General features: G+C 49.5%; 1 protein-coding gene and 1 long non-coding RNA gene across 8 annotated transcripts in view; one reads left to right on the top strand and one right to left on the bottom strand.

The window, feature by feature from the left end:
* Positions 1-10,860, bottom strand: part of LOC138472815 (uncharacterized) — a 69,952-nt gene extending 59,092 nt beyond the window's left edge. The window contains exon 1 of the long non-coding RNA XR_011268683.1: positions 10,651-10,860. This is a non-coding gene — a long non-coding RNA (uncharacterized lncRNA). The remainder of the gene's footprint in view (positions 1-10,650) is intronic.
* Positions 10,861-10,891: 31 nt separating this feature from the next.
* Positions 10,892-13,543, top strand: part of MAPK8 (mitogen-activated protein kinase 8) — a 956,840-nt gene continuing 954,188 nt past the window's right edge. For 2 of the 7 annotated variants that reach the window (XM_069611175.1, XM_069611179.1), the window contains exon 1: positions 10,893-10,978. The gene's annotated coding sequence lies outside the window, so the exon portion shown is untranslated. Of the gene's footprint in view, positions 10,979-13,543 lie in introns of all 7 variants that reach the window. The other 5 variants (XM_069611174.1, XM_069611176.1, XM_069611178.1 and 2 more) reach the window with 4 other exon arrangements.

The raw sequence follows: 13,543 nt of genomic DNA, 5'->3' as shown, positions 1-13,543 counted from the left end.
GGTGTAACATGAGCCTGGCGCCTAAGGCGCCAGGACTGTGTCCAAAGGGCCCCAGCTTGGGCCCGCTGGCACTTCCCTGGGGGGAATGATGCCTGCCTCTGGGGTTGCTGGGTCGGACCTGGCTCCTTGGAGGTAGGCATCATGACAATGACCCGGTAATTGCCCATTCGCTGGTGCCGGACCCGGATGCAACTCCGGCGGCAGTCGGGTTGCAATGAGGCCCACTGTTTCAATAGTACCCAAAGGGTTGCTTTGTGTTAAAATGTAAGTAAATTGTGATATGTTCAGCAACAATGGTCAAAATTAATAACTGCATAGTTAAGTAACTCAAACTGGTCCACATTGGCCAAAATGGTGGCCCATTTTGGCTGGCCTACACTACATTTTTGGTACAGGCATTGCCCTAAAGGCCAGTCCGAGCCTGGCGGCTCATCCATAATGGCGAGGGGGCGCCCACCCAGTGGCCCCTCACCAATTACGGAGCTAAGGAGCCAGCCCAGTGAAACAGTGAGCACTCCCTCAGCTGCTTTTTCCAGCTGATGGGAGTGCTCCTGGGCTGGCTGAACTGTCAAAGGGAAACACTGCTTCCCTTTGACAGTTCAGATTAGTTCCCCAGCCGCACATGCTCACTGAGCCATGCAAGTGCTGGGGCGTTTTGCTTCGCCTGCATTGCATAGCTCATTGGAAATGCTGGCTGGGGCACTGCATGTCTGTATGTCCGTGGGGGAGCTCCTGCGCCTCCTCGCACATACGGACAGAGCAGCCTGGAGCAGGGCGTTTCAGCACCCACAAGCAGGTCAATGCAGAAGGTACGTTTATGTTCACTGTTTTTATTTAAACATGTGTATGGATGCATGCATGCTTATGTTATGAGTGAGTGTATATTGATGGATGCTCGGGTGAATGATAGAGTGATTGCTGTATGAATGTGCAGCGCCTTGCATACACACAATCATGTTGATTGTGTTGGGCCCAGGGGACAGGGATGGTATCTTTTTACTGGACATCTATCATAGATGTCCAGTAAAAAATGTCATGCCTGCCCCCTGGGCCCCCCAGCACTAATTGCAAACCGTTTGGCTATTTACCCATTTTTTTGTTAAAAGTATGCTCTACAATGCAACATTTTAACCCATTATTTTAAAAGAATTCACAGGGGGAAACCCCCCCGAACCCTCCTTTATTGGTTCGGGCTCCCTCACTATGCTCAGTCGCTATGACATTTTTGGGGGAAATAGTTATGCCCCCCACTTAAAAAAAAATCACCAGCCGCCACTGGCCCTCAGACTGTGTTGGGAATGGGATGGGGGAACCCAGGGAATATGGTGGGAGCACAATGGGCGGGAACCATGGGATAGTGGTGGGAGCAGAGTGGGGAGAGCCCAGGGTGTGTGATGGGGTGGGGAGAGACCAGGGACTGGGTAGGAGTGGGATGAGGGAGCAGGTGACGGCGCGCAATATATACTGTCCATTTGGCATTTCTGGGGGGTCCCGACCTGCCCAAATTTTGCTCAGGGTGGCCCCGGCCCAAAAAGTTTGAAGACCACTGCTCTAGGCCCATAACATTATGTCCCTGTCCCTTGAGACCCACACCAATGTGCCCCAATCCAGACCCCACCAAGATGCTCCCCATCACATCTCACAAAGCATGCCCCCTCCCTCCAATCCAGACCCCACCAAGATGCCCAATTCCTCCTTCTAGACCACCAATACCACAATTACCCATCCATCCCTCCCCACTCACCCCCTAGATGCCCATCCCTCTCCACACACCTAGCCCATGCCACCCTTCAGACCCACACCAAGATGCCCCATGTCTCAATCGAGAGGCATACATGATGCCCCATCCTGCCCTCAAGACCCACACAAAGACCCCACCATCCCTCCCAGAGCCCACCAAGATGCCCCGTCCCTCTGATCCAGATGCCACCACCCCACACACCAAGATGCTCCAATTCCAGCCCCATACTATGATTCCCCATCCCTCCCTCCACACATTACGCTGCCCTCCACTCACACCTAGATGACCCAACCCTGCTTCCCTGACCCACAGCAATGTGCCCACATCCCTCCCTCCACATTCACACCAGATGCCCTCATCCCTCCATTCCAGACACTGAGATGCCACAAGTCCTCTGAGCCAGATCCCACCAAGATGCTGCAACTCTCCCTCTAGACCCAAACCACAATGCCCCATCCTCCCTCCACACAGCAAGATACCCACATTCCTTCCTCGACTAATGTGCCCCACCCTCCCCCTCAGACCCACACCAAGGTGCCCCATCCCTCCCCTTCAGACCCACACCAAGATGTCCCCATCCCTCCCTCTCAGAGCCACACCAAGATGCCCCATCCCTCCATTCCAGAGCCCACCAATCTGCCAAGCCAGACCCCACCAAGATGCTGCATCCCTCCCTCTAGACCATGGGTGCACAACATGCGGCCCGCCATGCTCTTTTGTCCGGCCCGCGAGGCACAAAGACTTTCCTAATGGAGGGTGGCCCGCGGCCGCCCTCCATTAGGAAAGTCTTTGTTGTCTTCCGGGCCGGACAAAACACTGGCCCTCATTGGCTCAGCACACACACGCACCACATCGCTCCTACGAGCCACGTAATGCGTGTGTGCTGCACCAATGGAGGGCCAGCACTACGGCTGGCGTGGTCCATAAGGCTTGATGCCGGAAGGCATTTCAGCCTTGGACCACGCCAGCCATAGTACGATTCCAGCGTTCCAGCTTACCTGCCTTCCAGCACGTCTCCGGTAAGTGTTGTTTGTGTTTGTGTGTCGGGTTTGTTTTGCCTTATGTTTGTGTGTGTATGTTGAGATGCGGGGGTGGGGGGTGTGTCGGATGTGTATGAATGTTTGTATTTGAATGTATTTTGTGTGTATGTTGAGATGCGGGGGTGGGGGTGTGTCGGATGTGTATGAAGGTTTGTATTTGAATGTATTATGTGTGTATGTTGAAATGCGGGAGTGGGGGGGGGTGTCGGATGTGTATGAATGTTTGTATTTTGTGTATATGTTGAGATGCGGGGGTGGGGGTGTGTCGGATGGGTATGAATGTTTGTATTTGAATGTATTGTGTGCATGTTGAGATGCGGGGGTGGGGGGGTGTGTCGGATGTGTATGAATGTTTGTATTTGAATGTATTTTGTGTGTATGTTGAGATGCGGGGGGTGTCTCGGATGTGTATGAATGTTTGTATTTTAATGTATTTTGTGTGTATGTTGAGATGCGGGGGTGGGGGGGTGTGTCGGATGTGTATGAATGTTTGTATTTGAATGTATGTTGAGATGCGGGGGTGGGGGGTGTGGGATGTGTATGAATGTTTGGATTTGAATGTTTTTTGTGTGCCGAGTTGGGGGGTGGGGGTTCGGGTCTGTATGGGTGCATGTTTGTGTGTGTGCTGAGTTGGGGGTGGGGGGTTTGGGTCTTTATGGGTGCATGTTTGTGTGCCGAGTTGGGGGGTGGGGGGGTTTGGGTTTGTATTGGTGCTGGTTTGTGTGTGCTGATTTGGGGGGTGGGGGGGACATGGGGCATAGTGTTTGGTTGGGGCTGAGGGACATGGTGTCACGGCTCGCTGGCACCGGCGTTCCCCGTGGCAACGCTGGAGATTGCGAGCACTCTCCGTTTCCCCTTCTTCCAAGATGGCTCCTCATCCTCTGGGTTACGGTGCAGTGTTTCACGTTCGCATGGCAGACGTCCTCCGACGTCATCTCGTTCTCCCATGGATTCCGGATATGGCACAGCAGAGCCGAAGCTCAGTGCGTCGCTACTTTCTACAGACGCTACGTGAGTTCGCAACTAGGGTGTTTATTACTCTATACCTTATTCCTATGCTTAACTTTCCTTCCTGCTCTTTCCTACAGCCTTGCCTTTCTGCCCAGTCATCCCGTTCCGCTGCCCACAAGTCTACAGTAAGCTCCGGTAGCCTCCCCTTCCAGACACGTTAGGTACACCACAAACCATTACATTGATTCCTCACGTACCTATTTCATTCGCTCATCTCTTGTTTACTTATCTAGAATCCGGACTTCGCCGAGATTCCGTGACCAGATCCAGTGAGCCCTGTAATCTTGAGGAGCTGCAGCCAGCGGATTACGTGACCGATCCAGCTCCACATCCGTTCCAGCAGGGTTTTTTCCCCCAGGAGGGTTTCCCTGGGATCCCTTGCACAACCCTTTGTTTCCCTCTTAGGGTGGAGGGAGGTGTTAGGGGCCTCAGGGTACTCTCCATTTGCCTCGTTGGTTGCTGCACGAGACAGGTTAGTGTTGAAACATTACAGCTAGCGACGCCTATAAAAAAAGAAATAAAAAAAAAAGAAAAAAGGGGGTTAGATACGCATCATGACTACTTTACAGGCAGCCTTAGACCAAGTGCAGCAATTAACGACCGCAGTACAAGGATTGTCCCATGAGGTACAAGCCTTAAAGCATGAAAATGCAATCCTTAAACAACAAATGTTAATTAAGGCCCCCACTAGTTCGGAGATTCAACCTGGCCCTCTACCAGGCGGGAAATACGACGGAAACCTGCATTCTTTAAGAGAATTTTTGGATGCATGTACGGTGCAATTTGCTTTTAAAACATCCTTTTTTCCCTCGGACAGAGTTAGAGTGGGATATATGATTACCCATCTCACAGGTCCCGCGCTAGCTTGGGCCACGCCTATTGTCACTTCCAACAATGCCATATTAGATTCTGTGCCTGCTTTTACGGCGAGCCTAAAAGCTATGTTTACTCGGAGGGAATACAATGTCTCCTCTCAAGAGAAACCAGGGACTATGCATGTATTGCAGCTCTTCTGATCATGCCGTGCACGAATGCCCAGTCGCTCCTCTCCGAAAACCATTTCGTTCGGGAAACGCCAGACCTCAACCATAAGGGGACCTATGGTCGGGGTAACAGATACAGGTTCCCAATCTCCTACAAGGTTGTCTCCCTCGCTGGACATGGTAGTCCTGCGTGTCACTTTTTCTCTGCCAGATAAAAGCATTGTTACTGTCCCAGCCTTGGTTGACTGTGGGGCAGCTGGATTGTTCATGGACGATTTTTGGGCGAGAAAACAGAATATTCCCCGGTCTCCCAAAGCAATCGCGATACCCGTTGAAGGCGTAGACGGAACCCCACTAATATCGGGACCTATACAAGAACAGACTCTCACTTTGAAGATGTTCATTGGATCACACAGGGAGGACGCCGTATTTGATATAATAAAAGCAGCTCACTATCCTGTCATTTTGGGCTTGCCATGGTTAAGACTACATAACCCTTACATAAATTGGGCAGCCGGTTCCATTTTTTTGGGATCGGAATATTGTACCCAACACTGTCTTGCTTAAGGATCAGTCGGATTTTGTACTCCTTCGAATCCTGTTGCCCCTCAAAGGATAGTAGACTTGATTAGTCTTGTTCCTCCTGAGTATGAAGAGTTTCAGGATATTTTCTCCTCTTCCAAATTTTCTGAACTTCCGCCTCATCGGAGAGACGATTGTTGCATCCGTCTAGACTCCTCTCAGCCACTCCCTTTCGGAAAGATGTACATCCTTTCCGAGAAGGAAAAATTAGTCCTACGACAGTATTTGGATACCCACCTCAGAAACGGTTTGATTGCGGAATCGACTTCCCCTGCAGGCGCATCATTATTCTTTATAGCAAAGAAGGACACGGACGAGTTACGTCCCTGCATTGATTATAGGGGTCTTAACAAGATCACTATTCCCGATCGATACCCAATGCCCTTTATACCAGACATCCTAGAAGCAGTAAAAGGGGCAACAATTTACACAAAGTTGGACCTCAGAGGGGCTTATCACCTCATCAGAATTAAAGAAGTGGATGAGTGGAAGACCGCGTATCGTACCCCTTTTGGACATTTCGAATACCGGGTTATGCCCTTCGGTCTCGCGAATGCACCTGCAGTTTTTCAAAGATTCATTGACCATATATTTGACCATATATTCTCAGACCTCCTTCTTCATACGGTAGTGGCGTATCTTGACGACATATTGGTGTTTTCCAGGAATCCTAAAGAACATCACCAACACGTGTGTCAGGTATTACACCGATTACGAAGTAACCACCTCTATTGCAAGCCAGAAAAGTGCAGATTCCATCAGACTACAGTCACGTACCTGGGGTTCGTTCTGCCCCCTACTGGAATTTCCATGGATCCTCGCAAGGTGACCGCTATTCTGGAATGGTCCCCTCCTAGTTCTATCAAGGAATTACAGAGATTTCTGGGGTTTTCGAATTTCTATAGGAAATTTATAGCAGGATTTTCCTCAATCGTTCTGCCCCTTACAAGATTACTCAAGAAGGGAAAGCCTTTTGAATGGACAGAAGACGCCCAGTCAGCCTTTGATACTTTGAAGACTCTTTTTACTTCCGCTCCACTCTTGCGAACCCCAGATCAGAGCTTACCGTTTATAGTCGAAACCGATGCCTCCCATTTTGCTTTGGGTGCAGTGCTTAAACAAGCTTTTGCTCAAGGACCAGAACACCATGTGGCTTTTCTGTCCAAGACTTTTTCTCCCTCTGAGATCAATTACAAAGTGCTAGAGAAAGAGTTGCTGGCTATAAAACGGGCCTTTCAAGAATGGAGACATCTCCTTTTGGGTTCCCAACATCCCATTGAGGTTTGCACCGACCATCAGAATCTCAAGAGTCTACAATACGCTGAGACTCGCAACAGCCGGCAAGCAAGATGGGCCCATTTTTTCTCTCCCTACAATATCACTTTCACATTATTCCAGGTAAAACTAATCTTCAAGCAGACGCTCTATCTCGAAGAGATCCCGAATGCCAATCTGGTTTTCAGACCGAAAGATTGTTTCCTCATGCTACATTTATATCTATGGTTCAGGACTTCCTCCACTCTGTAGCAGCCCAAACTCATGCTTTAATGGACTCCATTAGATTTCAGGCGGATAAATGGGGACTAAGTCTCGAAGATGGATGTTTCTACCGGGGCCATCAGGTTTACATTCCCTCACTCCAGCTCCAAACTGAAGTAATGCACATGTGTCACGATTCTATAGTAGCTGGACATCGTGGAATAGCCAGCACACAGGAGCTCATACTGAGACATTTCTGGTGGGAAACCTTAAGAAGGGACGTGACTGATTACGTCTCTTCCTGTGTGGTCTGTCTGCAAGTCAAGGTTCCTCGCAGTAAACCATTGGGAAAGCTGGCTCTAGTCCAAATACTTACCCGTCCTTGGCAATTGATATCCACAGATTTTATTGTTGACTTACCCGAGTCTAAAGATCATACCACCATTATGGGAACGGTTGATTATTTCACCAAATTGGCTCATTTCCAGGCTCTGCCCTCAGTACCGACAGCTCCACAGATGGCAAGACATTTCATAGACTCCATCTTTTCCCGGCATGGTCTTCCTGACCATGCATAGTGTCAGATCGGGGTTCCCAATATATTTCCCGATATTGGCAACAAGTCTGCTCTGCTTTAGGCATAAAAAGAGCCTTGAGTTCGGGATACCATCCTCAAACTAATGGGCAGACTGAGCGTTTAAATCAAACTCTGGAAACGTATCTGCGCTGTTTTGTATCAGCGGCACAGGACAATTGGAAGGATTGGTTACCTTTGGCAGAGTTTGCCTACAATAACGCTCCTCATGCTTCTATCAAAACTAGTCCCTTTCATTGTACCTATGGGTAAGATCCTTCCTGCTATTCATCCTCTCTTCTCAAATCTTCGGCCTTTCCAGATGTGGACGCCCTAATGGGCAACATTCAACAGGGACATCTTTTGGCCAGAACCGCATTACTGGAAGCCCAAGAGCATTCTAAACGTTATGCTGACTTACATCGTTCACCGTCTCCAGTGATTGTTCTGGGGGATTTGGTCTGGCTCTCAGCAAAGTTTCTGCCCAGACATCTGGTTCCCTCTAAATTGTCTCCAAAATATTTTGGACCTTTCACGGTATTGAGAGCAAAAGGTTCTTTGGCTTTTGAGTTACAGCTTCCACCTTCTTGGTCCAGGATCTACCCAGTTTTTCACGTTTCACAACTCAAGCTTCATGTATCGGATCGTTTTGGTCGATCTACAAAGGCCTACCCGCCTCCAGTAGCTACTACGGATGGTCCTGAGTTCGAAGTCTCAGGCATTTGTGATTCCCGTTATCATCGCGGTCGACTGCACTATTTGATCCATTGGAAGGGTTACTCTGTGGCCGACCGTACGTGGGAACCAGCTTCAGCTGTCCACGCCCCTTTACTTGTTCGCCGTTTTCACAGGTGTCATCCGGGCAAGCCATGGGGTGTTACCCTCGGAAGGAGGCATACTGTCACAGCTCGCTGGCACCGGCGTTCCCTGTGGCAACGCTGGAGATTGCGAGCACTCTCCGTTTCCCCTTCTTCCAAGATGGCTCCTCATCCTCTGGGTTATGGTGCAGTGTTTTCACGTTCGCATGGCAGACATCCTCTGACGTCATCTCGTCCTCCCATGGATTCCGGATATGGCACATCAGAGCCGAAGCTCAGTGCGTCGCTACTCTCTACAGACGCTACGTGAGTTCGCAACTAGGGAGTTTATTACTCTATACATTATTCCTATGCTTACCTTTCCTTCCTGCTCTTTCCTACAGCCTTGCCTTTCTGCCCAGTCATCCCGTTCCGCTGCCCACGAGTCTACAGGAAGCTCCGGTAGCCTCCCCTTCCAGACACGTTAGGTACACCACCAACCATTACATCGATTCCTCTCGTACCTAGTTCCTTCGCTCATCTCTTGTTTACTTATCTAGAATCCGGACTTCGCCGAGATTCTGTGACCAGATCCAGTGAGTCCTGTAATCTTGAGGAGCTGCAGCCAGCGGATTACGCGACCGATCCAGCTCCACATCCGTTCCAGCAGGGTTTTTTCCCCCAGGAGGGTTTCCCTGGGATCCCTTGCACAACCCTTTGTTTCCCCTCTTAGGGTGGAGGGAGGTGTTAGGGGCCTCAGGGGACTCTCCATTTGCCTTGTTGGTTGCTGCACAAGACAGGTTAGTGTTGAAACATTACACATGGGGCATAGTGTTTGTTTGGGGTGAGGGGGCCATGGGGCATAGTGTTTGGTTGGGGGTAAGGGGGCCCTGGGGCATAGTGTTGCACTCCAAGAGTGAACCCAATAATAAAGCTAAAACAGGCACAGTTAGGAGATGTTCATCTTTGGCTTTTTGAGGAAACCTGACTCAACGAAGGCCATACTCCTCTTGGGCAACCCAAATAGCAAACTGTAGCAGTCCAAAATAACGGCATGTCCAATCTAGGGTCAATAAAATATATATATAAGTTAATTAAACAGGCGAGATACAATAACTAAATAGAAATAAATTATAACAATGGAAAATGTGTAGTACAAAATGTAAGTTTGAAATGCAAATAAAAATCGTTACCCCTCAAAAACATTCTTTTTCCATGTGTTTAGTACAACTTGGGGGTTTAAAAAGCCTCCTGCCACGCCTACCGCCCCGCCCACATTTACTTTTCGGCCCACTATAGCCCTCATGTAAGGTACTTTCGGCCCTCTGTCAAAATCAGTTGTGCACCCCTGCTCTAGACCCACACCAAGATGCTCGACTCTTCATTCCAGAGCCGACCAAGATGCCACCAACCCTCCCTCTAGACCCATACCATGATGCCCATCCTCCCTCCACACAACAAGATGCCCGCATTCTGCCCTCCAGACTCAAAGCATTATATCCATCTCCACATACCAAGATGCCCTATCCCACCCTTCAGACTTAGACAAACGTGCCCCTCCCTCCCTTTAGACCCAGAGGAATGTGCCCCATCCCTCCCTCCAGACCAATGTGCCCCATCCCTCCCATCAAACCCACACCAAGATGTCCCATCCCCTCCCTCCAGACTCAAACGCCCCATCCCTCCCTGCAGATGCAAATAAATGTCCCCATCCCATCCACACCAAGATGCCCCATTGCACACCTAGATGACCCATGCCACCCTCCAGACCAACAGATGCTCCATACCTGTTCCAGACCGATACCAATGTGCCCCATCCTTCCATTGCAGACCCCGCAATGTCACCATCCCTCCCTACAGCAAATGCTCCCATCCTGCCCCCCAGACCCACACCTAGATGGCCCATCCCTGCCTCCAGCCCCAATGTGCCAACACTCCCCCCAGACTCACACCAATGTGCCCCTATCCCCAAGAGACATAACATGCCCCTACCCCTCCAAACCCACACCAATGTGCCCCTACCCCTCCAGACCCACACCAACGTGCCCATATCGAACCATTCAGACCCCATTAAGATGCCCAATCCCTCCCTCTAGTCTAGACCAATGTCATAATGTCCCATCCTCCCTCCACATAGCAAGATGTCCTATCCCCCTTGCAGACCCACACCAAGATGCCCATGTGCCTCTCCCGAACCCCACGCAGATAGCCCCAGCCAACCCCCCTCACCCATCCCAAACAATCTCTAAATTCCCCTATTAGGCTCCATTGATCAGTTAAACACCACCAAGCACTGTTCCTTTTCTGAACCCTCCATAACTTTCACGTTGAATAGATCAACATGATTTGTAAAGTAAATGTAATTTTACGATCCCCCACCTCTAGCTGGTCACTGGTGTTTTGCAGGAACTTTCCCGGTATTCCGAAGAAAACGCCTACTCACCTTAATCTTAGCCGCCAACAAGACGCAGATTCCGTCTGCTTTTCGACCCCATCCCCATCTGTATCTCCATTGGGCGTCGTGCAGACGCAGACACTTTCCCGTTATCCCGCCAATCAAGATCACATCTTTAACCCACCAGCAAAGTCACCCAGATGCCTGTTGCTCTGCCAGCCAAAGCCTTCGCTGTTCCCGCTCGCGAAAATCAGAATGATGACGTCGGACGTAACGTGAATGGTAGAGAACGTGCCCAAAGTCACGTGAAGAATAGTAGGCGGGCGTTGCTATGGTCCGTTTCTCGGATGGGAACTAGTCACTACCCTACCATCAGGTGAGTGCCTGCGAACCAGCTCTTGTAATGATTGTTATGTGCATTTACTCAGTTCATTCTCATCCTATATTATTTTGGTAAGAGGAGCCCTTTTGCAACCTCTGGAAATGCACGTTGAAGAGGCTGAAGCTGTAATTCGTTGTATTGTATTCATCACATGTTGAAATTAAAAATTGTAAGTTCGTGACTCTCTAAACATCTGGTTTTGAAATTACACCGGCTACCTGTTGTTATTGGTATTGTACACACAGTAGCTGCTCCGAAGCTCATTTACGTTACAGTTCAGGCTCATGAATGCTCGCAGAAGCAGTAACTGCTGTGCAGCTACTACACACACCGTGGCCTGGTGTAAGTGACTATATATTAGCCGGCGCAGGTATTATATAATAATACCTGCGCCGTCTAATGATTGCAGATGTGTACTGTCTCCAGTTCTAATGGCTACTCTACAAGTAATGATTCCCAGGGCTAATGGCTGCAGATCCGGTAATTTCTCTGGGTCTAATGACCTTTCTGTGGATAATAACTGCAGGCACAGTGTCTGTTCTAGGTCTAATAGCTGCAGACATAGAAACAACTTCCAATTAGTAGCAGCAGAGCGAATGAGTACAGACACAACACCTGTTCTTGAGCTAATGTCTTCCGATAAAGTACGTACCTGCTCATCAGCTACATCTGACAATACCTGCCCATGGGCAAATAATTACAGACACAGTTCCGGATCTGGGATACCGATTACAGACACAGTACCTACCTTGGAACTAATGACGTTTGATGCAATACCTGCTAATCCATTACATATGACAGAATACCTGCCTGGGGCTTACAACTACAGACACAATACCTGCTCTGCGACAATGATGGCTTGCACAGTACGTATGTAGTCTGGGGCTAACGATTCCAGTCACAGTATCTGCTCTGGAGCTAATGGTATTAACACACTACCTGCTCATGAGCAAATCTGGGGTTAATGACTGCAGAAATAAAAACCCCATGCAACCTTTCCTTCCCATGTGTCCTTTACGATTCCGTATTCTCCCCTTAGATCTCGAACCACACTCTCTGAAACGATTTTCAAAACGTGTTTGATGCAACTGACGGGTTGCTCATTCACTTGCACCAAAAAGGTGGTGTACTGTGCACAAAGGCCATTTAAACGTGTGCATCATAATTGTGCACATTGAGGTGCTCTTTTCCCACCAAATGCACAACTGAGCAAGGCAGATGGTGGACAGAGGGTTCTTGGCATTTTCAACAGTAAGAACATGTGTAACCAACAATGCACCCAGTCCTATTCCCCACCACCCCCCAAGTCCATAAACTCTGTAGATGGCTCCCGGTTCCAAGTCTCTGTGAGTGGCCAGCGCTCTCGCCAGCCGATGTACGGCCCTTGTACCATTTGAGAACCCCCACCCCCGAGTCCTTGCCTCCCATTGAAACTTCAGCCATATCTCCTCCCAGCTACCTGTGGAGCGAGTATTCACACCGGCCCCAGCAATCTCATTTTCCTCGGTCGCCGTGTGGACTGCAAGTCCTGCCGCATGGAGGACAATGTCCCAGTCCGAGAGAAACCTTTGGTGATCCTTCTTGAATGGAATAGTTCTCCCACTCCGGTGCCACAAAGTTCCAGATTTTACTAACCCATTTGTGTTCTTTGGGGGCAGCTTTTTGTTTCCATTTGTGTGCCACCACAAGCATTGCAGCCACTATCAGGATGACGTATGTCTTTCTTTGAGCTTTCAAGGGTAGATTTTTCCAGAACCCCACCTATTCCCAGGATGGCCATCCCTACGTTGTCGGCATCTGACCCCCAAAAATACTATTCATTGCTCCACGGACCATGTCCCAATAAGGCTGTATGGCAGGGCATTCCCGCCAGAAATGCTTCCACAATCCCAGTTCCCCACATCCCCTCCAGCAGAGTTCTGATGCAGTTGGGCAGAATGTATGTAGTTTTTCTTGGATGAGATGCAATTGGACCATTATCTTAATCCAAATCTCTTGAATCCGGGTGGCTTGTGTGAGCCTGCGGATATCTGCCCATAACTGAGTCCAAAGTTCCTACTCTAGCGTCTGCCCCACTGCAGTTTACCACTGCTCCATATAATGCCATGCCTGGCTCCTTGCCCCTTCGCCTATAATCCGATATAATGTTCCAACCAAATGCCTGTCCCCTGTGTCTGTGATTACGGACCTTTCAAAGGGAGTGAGATCCTTGGTGGCTGCTGACCTGACCATTGGGTTCGTAAGCCAGTGCCTCACTTGAGAGTAGCAATATCTCTCCCCCTCATCTAGCCCAAAGTCCTGCTTGCACTGTGCAAAGGATTTAATGTCCTGACCCAAGAACATGTCACGTAGTTTGCGGCACCCTGCTGCCTCCCACCCATTGAAGGCACCTCTTTCCATAGTCGGAGTGAACTGGGGATTCCTAAACAGTAACGTCAGCGGGGATTGGAAAGTGGTCAAGTTCACCTTCTGCACCAACTCATCCCATGAGTCCCCCCACCAGGGCCCCTATCCTGCTATGGTACATGTTTGCAGGTCTATCCCCCTTGGATTCACTGC

Source organism: Ambystoma mexicanum, chromosome 8 (assembly GCF_040938575.1).
Source record: "Ambystoma mexicanum isolate Mex_15411 chromosome 8, UKY_AmexF1_1, whole genome shotgun sequence".
Classification (NCBI taxonomy): Eukaryota; Metazoa; Chordata; class Amphibia; order Caudata; family Ambystomatidae; genus Ambystoma; species Ambystoma mexicanum.
Note: the sequence above shows the minus strand (reverse complement) of the source record. Positions and strands in the feature narration are given on the sequence as shown.